General features: G+C 38.7%; 1 non-coding gene across 1 annotated transcript; it reads right to left on the bottom strand.

The window, feature by feature from the left end:
- Positions 1–826: 826 nt before the first annotated feature.
- On the bottom strand, positions 827–952 carry LOC118543807 (U6atac minor spliceosomal RNA). Its single transcript, XR_004921256.1, has one exon. It is a non-coding gene; the product is annotated as a U6atac minor spliceosomal RNA (small nuclear RNA).
- Between the last annotated feature and the right edge of the window lie 10,668 nt (positions 953–11,620).

Raw genomic sequence — 11,620 nt, 5'->3', positions numbered from 1 at the left:
AGAGCAAGGCAGATTTCCCAAGCTGGCCCAAACATGGGTTGAGGGAGAATAGGGAAAGGAAGGGGGTGCAGCCTGGATGAGGTTTTTTTATAGGTGGGCTGAGGCTTAATTGACTTGAAACTCCTGCCAGCATCAAAAAGAGGGAACAGCTGGCTTTCTTATCACCTTTCCCAGATACTGGCCAGAAAGGGAAGAGCTAAGGATGAGGCTTACAGCCTATTGACAAACATCAAATAATGAAGTCAGGCTCTTCAGTACAGAAATCATGTCCTGCTTCTTAGCATAATATCCCACATTAATGATGCTTGCATGAATTGGTCTATGTTATAATCAAATAAAAATGCTGATTTTTCCAATCATCCTCCCCCTACCCCATTTCTCAGTCAGCCCTCAATATTTTACTATAAACAAGAGCTCTCCCTCCAGAATTGGTCCTCTTTCTTACAATTATATGGTATCTAGTTACTTCAAAATAAAAGTTTAATTAAAACAACTATAATTATTTTTATAGTCCCCTAAACATTTACCAATAGTTTAAGATTTGTTCTCATTGTTTTCTTTAATTGTTTATTTAAATTCACTTAGCCAATATATAGTAAGTACATCATTAGGTTTAGATGTAGTATTCAATAATTTATCAGTTGCATATAACACTCAGGGCTCATCAGATCACATGCCCTCCTTAATGCCCATCACCTCATCTCCCACCCCTTCCCCTCCAGCAACCCTCAGTTTGTTTCCTAGAGTTAAAAGTCTCTCATGGTTTTTCTCCCTCTCTGATTTATTCCCATTCAATTTTCCCTCCCTTCCCCTATGGTCCTCCATGCAAAAACGTTGGTTAGATACCACAAAGTAGGTGGCAATGCCTTAACTGTATGTGTGTTGTCAGGACAGAGGGCCTCTTCCATCCTTGTCAATGGGAGTGATGACCTTTTCTCCTTTCATACAACACTTCATTGTACTTTTCTAAACTTCATGCCCTCCCTTTGAGTTCCCTTCTCTTTTAATAGTTGTTTTGGTTTGGGTAAATTATCTTCATCTTCATATGCCTGTCAATTCTTTATTTTGTTCTGGATTTTTGAATGATTGGTTGGGTAACATTTCTTGATTGACTATTTTTCCTCAACACTGCCCAGAATGGACATCTAGTGTTGCTAATGAAAAGTCTGTTTTCAGTTTAACTGTCATTCCTTTGCAAATAATTGGTCTTTGATCCCTGGTTATATGAGTTGTTTGTTTTGATTTTTCTTAGGGGTGATTATGATGTGTCTACATGTGGACTTACCATTATTTATCCTTCTCACCACTAGCAGTTCCCTATTAATCCGAACTGTGATTTCCTTTCATGCTGGGGGGAAAAGTCAGCTACTTTTATTCAAATAATGTCCTTCTTTGTTCCTTTAAAACTTCTATTGAATACATGTTAGAACCCTCAATCTATCTTTCCTAGCTCTCGTTCTTTCATCCCCCTCTCTCCCCTCCCTATTGCTCTGTTTATTGTTGTCTATATGGGCAGTGTTTGGGGTAAAATGATGTTTATTATAGAGAGAGCTCTATTCCCTTCTTTAATGGAAGTTTCTTGTTTGTTTGCTCTTTAATCCAATAGAAGAATGTCTCTTGGTTTGATTGTTCTTGGACAATGATGCACTGAAGATTTCACTGAGGCTATTTAAGTTTCCAGGGTAACAAACAACTTGAGTAGTAGTATTTGTATTGCTCCTGTTTTTTGTGTTAGTTTTTTTTTTTAAGATTTTATTTATTCATTTGAGAGCAAGATACAGAGAGAGAGAACATGAGCAGGGGGAGAGGCAGAGGGAGAGGAAGAAGCAGGCTCCCCCCTGAGCCAAGAGCCAGATGTGGGGTTCGATCCCAAGGCCCTAGGATTATGACCTGAGCCAAAGGCAGACGCTTAACCATCTGAGCCACCGAGGCGCCCCTGTGTTAGTTTGTTTTTACTTTTACTCTCCTTAATACATTTTCTTCTCACTCCTCCATACTTGCATGGTTTGATTATTTCTCAAAAACATATGCAATAGTAAATTTTGTTTTGGGGGAGGAAAAAAAATCTAGTAGACCCTCCTTTTTGACCCTGAATGTTATTTTGGACTCTCTAATTTGGAGGACGTATTTATCCATGAAATTGTCCTTGTTTTAGGTTCACCTAAATATCTAGTTAAATGATTGATCTGTCAACTATTTTTAGGTTTAGATTAATTAGAATTTCAAGCTTAGTGCAAATAATGAATACAGTTCTGAGTTTAAGCTAGTAGTGATTTTTGACACTATGAAAGGTGTTCTTCATTTTAATGACTATTGAAAAAACTTAAACCCTGGATATGAATAAAGACTCACAAAGAACTCTTCTACATATAACGAGCTCACATCAAGTGGTGTATAGGTAACAAAATACATCCATCTAGACTCTTAGATTCTCTCTGTGAGGACAAGTGTTCAACTATTCTGATAGGAAAAACAACTATTTCAGTCAATTACCCAGACCCTCAAAATCTTCTGTGAAGGCTCTCTATTCATAATGCTGTTGTTCAGTTGTTTTCATTAAATTAAGTGTTGTCTCTAAACTTAACTAGTTCTATGCCTTTCCCTTACCTAAGTTCTTTGTATGTAGACACAGTTAATTGATGTTTTGACTTGCCAAATCAGTCTAACTATTTGTCTGTCATTCCAACTATAAATGACAAGTATTTGCCCAGTGTTGGTGGAAGAAAATGCAAATATATTACCACCCTATCGCCCCACCCCCCCCTCCATTTTGCCAATTTTAAATCCAGTGTTCATTCCCGATTAGGATGTTAAGCAGTCTGTTCTAAACCAGATCTTTAGTCTTCTCCCTTGAAAGGTGTTCTTTTTTTAAACTTGCATTCAAGTTGCACCTGGCTTTGTTGACACAGTTATTCTTGCTTCTGTTTGTCCAGGCCTATAGCACTTCTCAAAGTGGTGAAGATGACTTTTTCAGGGACGGCTGAAGTCACAGTAGGGGAGCCAGAGACCACAGAGCACTCTGAAAGCAAGGCTCTATGGCAGGTGAAAATTTGATTCTGAGAGGTGTGATGGCAATTTTGAAGCCATAATGCATCGTCAGCTTCCCCCCAAGTGACCTGTGCACCTGCTCTCTCTCCATATATTTACATTTTCCCAGAATATCATGGTTTTAAAAAAAGAAAAGCAATACCATGGGTTCTGTCATACTGAATTGAATTTCAGAAGTGGCTAGGGCAAGGATAACAAGGGTGATAAATGTGCAGAAAGAAAGCTAGCTGCTTTTTTTTCCCTAATAGATTTGCAGGATTTTCAGCTGGAAGGTGTTAAAGAGATCCATTGTTTGCTCTGGGGAGGCCTAATATCCAAACAGAATCTGGCTGAATTGTTCAGACTCACTGAAGTTTGTAGACTTTGCCCTTTCCTTCTGAGAACAGGCTGATGAAGAATTCTGTTTCTCCTATGCCTAATAGTTCTTATGCAGTCCCTTTGTTCTCATAATCCGCTCCTCCAATATTGAGGGTGGGGGGGCAACCCCCGAGGCCTTTGTATGTACTTCTTGCTGGAGACGCTTGTGATTGGGTTATAGGTAAGGAAAACATGAAGCAAGTATCTTGCTATAATATAGCTATAAGTAGCCATTATTACAATAATAATAGCAATCATTTGAGTTAAATATGGCCAAGATATTTACCTACATTTACTCAATCCTCAGTACAGCCTTACCATTGTTAGCATCACTGTCACCATATTTCTGTTGAGAAAAATGACTCTGTACCAGGTTCAGTAGTTGCCTAAGGTCCTGTTGCAAATTAACAGTCATGCCCAGAATTTAAGACCTTGCACTCCGACTCCGGAATTGGCTTTATTATTGGCAAGTACTCACTTGATACTCGGTCCATGGTATATAGTGAATCTATTTCATGTAAGACTTTTGAAGTGTGGATGTTATAAATTGCAGATAGGATATACGTTGTTTTATTGGAAGCTTGGGAACCACTGGAGACCTCTGGAGTTGGAATTACTGATCATGAAATGTCAGAAATAAGCAAAAATACACCTCTGTGATGAAAACTCTGGGCCTGTTTTTAAGAAACATGTAGTTCAGTGGAGGAAAATGGACACTGGCAAAGCAGTTACCAAAATAATTATGTGATGACTATTGTAAATATTATAAAGTAGGTAGGGGGCTGGCAGAGCTCTTACCCTGGGAGAGCCTGATCTTGCCTATATGTTTTCATGTTTTCTTCCTAGCAGAACGTGCCTCTCATTCTGGAAGCTAAAAATATACTTTGTTTCCCCCACTTCCTGTAACCATTGCTGGCTAGCTGGAGCTGAGTCTATGGTGGTACTTCTGGGAAATAAACATTTTGTACCCTAATACAGATAACCTACAGGGACATGCCTCCCCTTTTTGTGGAAGCAGAGGGTCTGCCTGTGATGCCTAGGACTGTGATCATTACCTTATGACCATAGGGTGAGAACAGAAAGATGGTGAGAGCCTAGGAACCTGACCTGAACACCTGAATCAACCCTGGAACTCTCTATCTCCAGATGGCCTGTTACATGAAGAAGTACATATCTTTTTGTTTAAACCGTTTAAATCACAGTGTTCTCTTACTTGCAGCTGAAAACTTCATAAATAATAAGGAAGCTTCTCTGAGGAAGAGGCATTGGGCCTGGATTATAAAGGAAGAGTGGTTGTTGACTAAGTAAGGAAGGCTTAAGAGTTTCAGGCAGAGGGTCTAGCAGGACACAGGGACCCAAGTGGAAGTGGTTTGTCAGATTTGTAAAATGGAAAGGAGATCAGTAGGGAATCACTTAAAAAAAAAAAAAAGTGGGGTGTGGATGTGGCACATGCTGACACTGAAGTGAGCACATGCTAGGCCACACAAGGAGCATAGGCCAGAGCAAGGGGACTGAACTGGATCTTAAGAGTGGGGAGTATTTCAAACACTTTAAGCAGGAACATGGTCTAGTCAGATCTGCACAATGGCTTAGAGTAAGCAGGAACATTGGCATATGTGGAAGAAAGCAAGGACAGCTACAGGGCAGAGCCTAAAGGAGAGAATGACTGGAAATATGGTTGCTCGGTTGGGCAGGAAGGAGCTTGAGCATTAATTTGTAGGTCAGACTGAGTGTAAACAGGTCCACCACATCCAAGTGGGCATGAGACTCTGTAACTCATCCTGTGGATCTCCTCTTTTTTCCTGCTTCCCACCCTCCACTGCCCCAGGCACAGATGTGTGACCTTCAGAACACGCATCTAGGTTCTGTTTCTTCCCTGTCATTCTCTAAAACCTTACTTTGTTTTACAAAATAGCAACTGAGACTTGGAGAGGGCAAGTGGCTTGTACCTGCCTGAAGTGTCATGTCAATTAAACACATCGGACCCTGGAACACTAGTCTCTTGATTCCCAGTCAAGCTATCTTTTGAAATGGCCATCTTTCTCAGAAATAGTTCCTAGAAGATTGGTTTTGTTATGGGACAGAGAACTGGTTCCAAACTCATGTTTGGCTGCCCATCACTTGAAAATCAATACCCAGAGGGAGGTGATGATTGAAAAGGAAAGCTTGCTTAATTCAGAAACCAGCAACCTGAGAATGTTGACTAATGTCCCAAAGATCATCTTTCCCATCCAGGCAAAGCTGGAGGGTTTTAAAGGGGAAGGTGTGGGAAATGGGGCTAGTGTGGCAAGGCTGGTACTCAGGTGGTTATTCTATGTCAAGATGACCCTGAACAGACTTGCTGGCATCAGTGGTGGCTGCTCTTGAATGTAGTCAGAACTTAACTTCTGAGAAAGTCTGGTCCCTCATTCCTCAAGGCCCGTGGTCTGCACATCTCCAGGAAAGTAGGTCAGTTCTGCTACAGACCAAAGAACTTAGGTCCGCAAACAGAGTGCATAAGCTTCAAGCTAGTTAATCCTTAAGACTAGTTGGAGTGTTGTTACAGTAGGACTTGAGTGGGATCATCCAGAGTGTTTTTAGTTTATAAATATATTGTGTTATTTTTTACTGAACAGTTGGAATATTCAACTTTATTTTCCCCCTCATGGACTTGGTGCTACTGATCAGAGGACAAACCTAGACTATGAGATAAGGAACATGAAAGTGATGGGAAAGGGTATTCGGAAAGATCAGGAGCTGATGACTTTTCCCATCCAAGGGCCAGGTAGGGGCAGGGAGTGGAGTTGGCCAGGTAAGGATGGGGAGATAGGAACTGAAGACCCCTGTCCCTAAAGGGGCCACTGATATCCATCATCAGCCAACTGTTGACCTGCAAGATGGTGGGTGCTGGGTTACCAGATCTCCCATTTTCTGAGAGGCCCTAAAAGTTTGCACTTGCATGTGAAATACATTTAATGTTCTTAAATGTTTGTTTAAATTGGTAGTTAATGTTGGCTTAAATTGTTTTAAAATACTTTGTCAGCAACAACAACAAATGACAAATAACAAGTAATTTCCATTTCTGGGGAGAAATAACTTGCAAGTGCTTTCTTTTTTTTTGTTTTGTTTTTTAAATCGTGCCATTCTGAAAAAAAAGTTTATAGATTATATGTAAAAATGACTAATATCATATAAGTTATTAAATCTACATACAGTCCAAAAGAAAGTTAGATCAAACAAGCCTTATTAGTTTCCAATGGCTATTGTAATAAATTACCATAGATTTAGTGACTTAAAACAAAAATGTATTTTCCCATAGTTCTAGAGTTCAGAAGTACACATCAGTGTTAATGGGCTGGAGCTGAGGTATCAGTGGAACCATGCTCTCTCCAGAAGCCCTTGGGGAGAATCCTTTTCCTTGCCTCTGCCAGTTTATGATGACTGCTGGCATTCCTTGGCTTTTGGCCACATCATTCCTATCTTCAAATCTCTCTCTGCTCTTATTTCACCTTCTCCTTTGTGTGTGACATGTCTCTTGCTGCTTCCTTCTTCTGAACATACACATGATTGAGTTAGGGTCCATCCTAATAATTTAGGATAATCTCCTCATTTAAAAATCCTCAATTTAATCACATTGCAAGGATGCTTCTTACATATAAGTTAACATTTACAGGTTCCATAAAATAGGTGATGAATATCTTTGGGGGCTTCTTTTTCATACCATCACATGAACATTTTGCATCTTATTAAAAAGGTTTTATACCTTTTATCTATTGCTCAAATCATAACATGTACACTTTAGGATGATATTGGATATTAGTGGTTATAGGTATGAGTTCATATTTCAAAAAAATCTGTAATGATTGTAAACTATCTTATTGATTTCTTACCAGAGTTGATGGATCTTTACTGTTTCTACCTGGTATTTTATTCCAGTAGCTCACTCAAGAGACCCCTGGCCTATAGTAGAGTTTCTTAACCTTGGTATTGTTGATATTTCTGGCCAGACAGTTCTTCACTATTGAGGGCTGTCTTGTGCACTGTAGAATTAGCAGCATCCCTGGCCTCAAAGCACTAGACGCCCACTTGTTACCACCATGCCTCCCACCACTGATGACAAAATTAGCTTCAGTGTGGGTAGAAATAAATTTCCTACCAACACTGACCTTTCCATACCAACATGGAAAGGAAGAAAACTGATTTATTATTGAATTAACACAGGATGCATGGGTGGCTCAGTTGGTTAAGCATCTGACTCTTGATTTCTGCTCAGGTCATGAGCTCACAGCCTTGAGATCGAGTTGATCAATCCAGGCTTCGAGCTCAGTGGTGAGTCTGCTGGAGATTCTCTCCCTCCCTTTGCCCCTTTCCCTGATCTCTCTCTCCCCTCTAAATACATACATAAAATCTTTGGAGCACCTGGGTGTCTCAGTCAGTTAAGCATCTGACTTTGGTTCACATCATGATCTGAGGGTCCTGGGATGGAGCCCTGCATCAGGCTCCGTGCTCAGCAGGGAGTCTGCTTCTCCCTCTCCCTCTGCCCCTCCCCTTGCTTGTGTGTGCACTCTCTCTCTCAAATTTTAAAAAATATTAACACAATAGTCTACATGTAAGAGATGACAAAGACAAAATCACACGCCATATATATATATATATATATGTCTTGGGAATTAAAGTAGCTGTTTAATTAATTGTTCTCCTCTGAAAGAATAATGAAATGTTTTCTCTGCAAGACCTCTTGGTTCTCCCCTAATAGAGTTACGTCTTGACATGGGCTCCTACATTAACTCCATTAAGAAGTTGTTACATTTCAAGAGGTTCTGAACCTGTGGCTTTGGAGACCTCTCTGCACTATGAATGGGGCTTTTCTAGTCCCTGGAAAGACTGGTCTACAATTTGCTACAGGCTTGCTAAAGAAAGGATTCAGGACCACCATGTCTTCCAGAAGAGTCTTCCAAGAGGGGGGAAGCAGGGGAAGCTACTTCCTTTCCCTTTATAAGCAAAGGAAGTTTATTTTATTTTTTTATTTTTTATTTTTTTAGGAAAGTATATTTTAAAAAAATTTCCCTTACACCAGATGTAAGCTGGCCAGATGTCCCCTGGAGGACGAAATGGACCCCAGTTGAGAACCATTAGCTTTGAGCAAAGGATGAAAAGGTTAGCAACATGAAATCAAACAAGAGCTTGGAGAAAGCCATGGGAAGAAGAAAAAAAAAACTCATAACAGTTTTACCTTGGATTTATTAATTAAACAAGGAGGCCATTAGATGGAGGTGGCTGTAATGTCATGGCAGTCTATATAAACAAACCAAAATCTGAGACTTTAAATGCCTCAAGATTACTAAATTTGAACCTAAGGATAACCAATCAAAAAAAGCCAGTAGACTTTAAACTACAGCCAAATAATTTCCTTCCTTTGCTTCGACTTTTTTTCTCTATAAAAATCTCTTCCTGCGCTCCTGCCAGTGATAAGCTCCTAACCACTTCGTTTGATGCTGACTGACTTGAATCAATTTTTGCACAAATAAATTTAAACTGAGGTATATTAAAATTAAGAGTTCAAACTGGTTTTGATTATGGACTCATTTGGTTACTACTAAATCCTAATACTTTTATAGAGGCCCAGTATTAGAAGAGGAATGAATTTCAATAAAGGAAAGAAAATTTTATGTATCTTCTTCCTCATCCTTTTTTCTAGTTTGGAACCAGGCAATGGAGATTTTTTCCTCTGGTCAGGGATAGACCAAATGGCTAGTTTTTACAAATTGTCTTTCACTGTTCTCTCTGTTTTCTTAGGAAATTGCTTTGATTACCTAGCTGATCCTCCCCTCCCTTACCTTATTACTGCCATTTTATGACTGCCTGATAGAAATCTAGTTTCCTTTATCTGATAAATTTAAAACCTAGTAGGCTGCTATATAATTGTAACTTAGGATCTTTAAAACACTATGCCAAATTTAAATTTGGCAAGGAACTGGAAAATCTACAGTGGCTGGCAATGTCCCCCTCCCTCATGTCTTAATTAGGAGTGCTGTAAGTCATGGGATGTCACAGCCCAGAAAGAGAGAGCCATAGACTTTATTCTAATCATTTTAGGATATAGGACATGGGTTATTAGGATGATGGGAGGAAAGTGAGGTTGGGAGGAAATTAGAAAAGACATAGTGACATGGGGTAGTGAATAATGCATATATTCTTCATGGATGTCCCATGCTTTGAGGTAGGTTTGGGGATTAGGTGTTTTCTTATCTGACTTGTGCCAATAAAATCTCCTAAGGTAGTTTGATCTCTGTCTTCATTTTTGTCTAATAATCTTAACATGTCATAACCTTAGAAGAGAGGGTCTTTGTACAGGTACTGCATACAGATTCATGAAACAGTTGAGTATTTAAATGAACTTTATACATGCACAGCACTGATAGAATTCTGGGTTTGTGTCTAGACAGTCTACTCCATGTATTTGTCTATTTTTGGTACAAGTAGGAAAGTGCCAAGTCCTAGTTCAAGCAGTGATAACTAAGTTGTGTGTGGAATGAAGGCAACAACTACTCAAGATACAAATGATTAAGTATGAGCAGTGTAGGCTCCCTGTTTCACCCAGAGAGGTCATTTGCAGCCTAATATATGCTTATTCCCTCTTAGTGCTTAATAGATAACTGTGTAGAGGGAAAATATGTGCCTCAATGGAAAAGTAGGCATTATCTGTAGCACTTCCTTCTACCTCATGCCTTTATATTCTGATTCTATGGGAGCTATTTTAAAATTCTGTTAACCATAGGTATCTAATAGGCATGGAAACCCTGTCTGATCTGGGAGAGTTTCAGTTGACTTCCTTCCCTGTTCCTCCTCTGTGAGGGCCAAACAAAAACGGTTTTGCCTCCATTTTGTAATTCATTTCAAGATTCCTTTACATAAATGCATGCATCTGTGAACTTTTCTCTGCACAGGTTTTAACATCTGATTCTCTCATGAGTTGAATAAACTCATTAACATATATATATATATATATATATATATATATATATATATATATATAACAGGTATATTAAAATTAAGAGTTCAAACTGGTTTTGATTATGGACTCATTTGGTTACTATTAAATCCTAATACTTTTATAGAGGCCCAGTATTAGAAGAGGAATGAATTTCAATAAAGGAAAGAAAATTTTGTGTATCTTCTTCCTCATCCTTTTTTCTAGTTTGGAACCAGGCAATGGAGATTTTTTCCTCTGGTCAGGGATAGACCAAAAGGCTAGTTTTTACAAATTGTATTATATATATATATATATATATATGTATGAACCATCGTTTTACCTCTTCCTGGAAATTGTCTTTTAGTAATAGACTTACATACTTTTGGCTCTGGAGTGCTGGGGGTATTTGCTCTATAGTTTGTTAAAACTCGGGTTCATTAGAATCTGGAGATCTGTTCCTGTAGATAGAATCAGAAATTAGGTGTTGTCTTACCACCCCACACCCATGGTTACATGTGACCAGTTGCCTCTATCTCACAAAAATCATTGCTTTTTGCTCAATCTACTTGTATGGGCACAGTTGCTTTCTTACATTTATCTCAAAAACAATGAAATGAATGATTTCCTATAAATAAATTGTAAGTATTGTTCCATTGCTTTGACAGTTCAAGAGACTTCAGGGCTTAAAATATTGGTTGGGAGATCCAGGTTTCATGAGCTAATAATGTTTTTTTTTTTCCCCTGGGATTACTTACTTGAATTGTTTTCATTTTACAGCATGGATGAAACTACCAACTATTGAATAATAAATTCACTAGCTTGGATGTTTGGCATAAAGGGAAGCTATAGGTAGCAATGCCAAAATAAGCAACTTAAATATGATGTTTCTCTGATTGACAGAACCATTTTTTCCTGAGAATATGGCAGTCAGTTAAATCTATGAAAATCAGACATGCCATTCTAGCCTCTTTCTGTGCTTCTACAAAGCTCTTATTCACTGAAAAATCATACCTAAAGAAATGCATCTTGTTGGCAGGGCCATTATCTTTCTTGATGAGATATGAGTGTATTAGAGGCGATTCTCATGAAATTACTGTTGGTGTTAGACGGGGAAAAAAAGATAAAATGAAAATGAATTCACTTCAGACTAACAAGATATGAAATCAGAAATGTGGGAGATCAATTGGATATGAATCTCATACTTTATTTTTAATATGTAAAGATAACAGACACCTGGAAGATGTCTTGTGTTCAGGTGTAAAG

The sequence above is a fragment of the Halichoerus grypus genome, chromosome 2, assembly GCF_964656455.1.
Source record: "Halichoerus grypus chromosome 2, mHalGry1.hap1.1, whole genome shotgun sequence".
NCBI lineage: Eukaryota > Metazoa > Chordata > Mammalia > Carnivora > Phocidae > Halichoerus > Halichoerus grypus.
Note: the sequence above shows the minus strand (reverse complement) of the source record. Positions and strands in the feature narration are given on the sequence as shown.